Here is a 2,447-nt window from a genome sequence, read left to right on the forward strand (position 1 = left end):
TTTTCAAAGATCACAACCAAATATAATCTTAGCGACTGTTCAAACAATAATCAAAACATTATTGTAAGCGCATGAGAACCCCAAAAAGTTATTTTGTTAAGAAGTAATAAAAACGTAAATCTAGGCTATGTTGAATGGGCGCATATGGCGATGKCTTCCTTAGTTGCGCGCATCTGTTCGTGACGTCAGTGTGTCGTGTACTGGAAAGGGGTCTATACACATTAAAATACACATCATTATACACAATACATGAAAAGCAAATGTATCTGTGGTGTTTGTGTCGTGTCCCAGGTGTTTATACTGACCCAGCAGAGTGTATGTGACATGGGCTGGGGTTGTGTTTTTCCAGAGGCTGGTGAAGAGCAGCCAGGTCACCCGTGATTCAAGTCAGTATTCGATGTCTGAAGACGTCAGGACGTCGGTCTAATTCCGATGTGAGACTGTGAGAGCTAGTTGTGGAATCGAGCAGACAGCAGGACTGAGTCTGGCTCACTGTGACCTCACTGCTACYGATGTAATGGAACTGGGTTAGTACACAAAGACACACACACAGTTGTACAAGGCTAAAGGAAAACTCCRCCCAAAAGCTATATTTTGGTATTTGTTTCATTTGTCCATTGTGATATAGTCCCAAAATGTTTTGCATGTTGTATGTCAGCAATCAAGTTTTYAAGATATTTCAAAATACAAAAATACAGCATACCGGCGTTTTTTCTGTATTTTTAAAGTTATATATCTTGAAACCTTGAATGCTGACATAATGGTCTGACACATTTAAGGGCTTTGCTATTGACATTGTATTTTTAGATCAGGCACACAATAATCTTGTGATAGTAAAGCACCTTCACAATACCTTCTGCACATGATCCCCCTGGAAATGACTTTGATTAAATGGGCTGGGTATGTTGTGGATGAATATGTATGAACTTTCCAATTTGTAAGTCGCTCTGGATAAGAGCGTCTGCTAAATGACTTAAATGTAAATGTAAAATTAAAGTAAGAACATTCCATCTGTCAAACTACTAACAGTGTGAGTCTACTGATCTGACCTGTTGGCTTTGACTTCACTCTGACATGCTGATGATTGTTTGAATACATGATGTGCCGGTACTTGAATAACAAGTTTGTCTCCTTTATGTGTGTGTCTGTAATAAGTCTGCAGGCTGAAAGTAGAGAAGAAACAACAACATGCTCCTCTCATTTATTTTTCTTGCTGGCAGGTACATTTTTCTCCTTCACTGCAAGTTTCTTCTCCCTCTTTCCTCCAGTCCCTCGCTCTTCTGTTCTCCTCAAGTTCTCTGAACATTCCAAGGCCCCTCCGCACCTTTAGCCCCCGTCATCACGCCTGGATCTGACCACAAAGAAACAGAATGTACAGTATGTATGTGTGTGACGAACTTGGTTCAAACTTTGATCTCCTGTGCACCACAACATTGTGTTAGTTATAGTTAGTACGCTACAGCCTGATCTTCAGGTCTAGGGCAGTGGTTCCCAAACTRTGGGGGGCGCGAGGTTCGGCAGGGGATGTGTGGGGGTCCCCCCCTCAAAAAATTTGTAGAATTGCAGGAAATAAGCTTTAAACCTGCAAAATTCTCTCCACCGATAAGAGGGGTGTGAACAGTTTGTCATGAACAGTGCTTGTGCCCACAGAAATAGACGTGGCACGTGCACGCAGGGGGGGCGCGTGATGTTCCCCAATGCTGGAAGGGTGGCCCTGAGTGAAAAAGTTTGGGAACCTCTGGTCTAGGGCAAGGGTACTACTCATCATATGAGGGGAGTGACAAAACTCCATTATTTGCATGCACGTGTAAGACGTGTAAGTGTGTTTGTGTATTAGCTGTATGGCGCTGCGGCGCTCGCGGCCAGTCTCCTTYAGGTAGAGCATTACAGCCTTGAGGCCTAACTGACAGACGTGGTAGGGAGGGTCTACCAGAGGGTTGTCATTCAACTGTAGAACCATCAGGTGGTGCAGGAGAGGAAGCGATCTGGGCAGAGCAGATAGATGGTTATCCTGTATATACAACTCCCTTAAAGCTGGGGGAGAGGAGACAGTTAGGTGTGAATGTGTATATGTCGCTGCCTTGAAAAATTATGTTTAATTCCGATTGGAATCCAGCCAGAGTGGGGATATCTAACATATTTTATTCACTCACAATCTGCATTCAGAATGACTGCCAGGGTTGTAATGATGAGTGAACGAGACCACCTAAACTGGAACAACAATATCAGCAACAGGTGCATTAGTTTAGAAACATTTAATATTAGTCTTAGTGTAGCATAATAAAAATGTATTGATAAATTAAACAATCAATGTACATGCAAAAACACAGATATTGAAAAAAACTATTCAAAAAAATCTAACTGCAATAAAGAATGCTGGGAAATATGATAATGCTGGGCCTGTTTTTACAGACCAGCTTGACCAGCTAGTCGGCCAGCCTAACCAG

This window comes from Salvelinus sp. IW2-2015, linkage group LG27 (genome assembly GCF_002910315.2).
Source record: "Salvelinus sp. IW2-2015 linkage group LG27, ASM291031v2, whole genome shotgun sequence".
Classification (NCBI taxonomy): Eukaryota; Metazoa; Chordata; class Actinopteri; order Salmoniformes; family Salmonidae; genus Salvelinus; species Salvelinus sp. IW2-2015.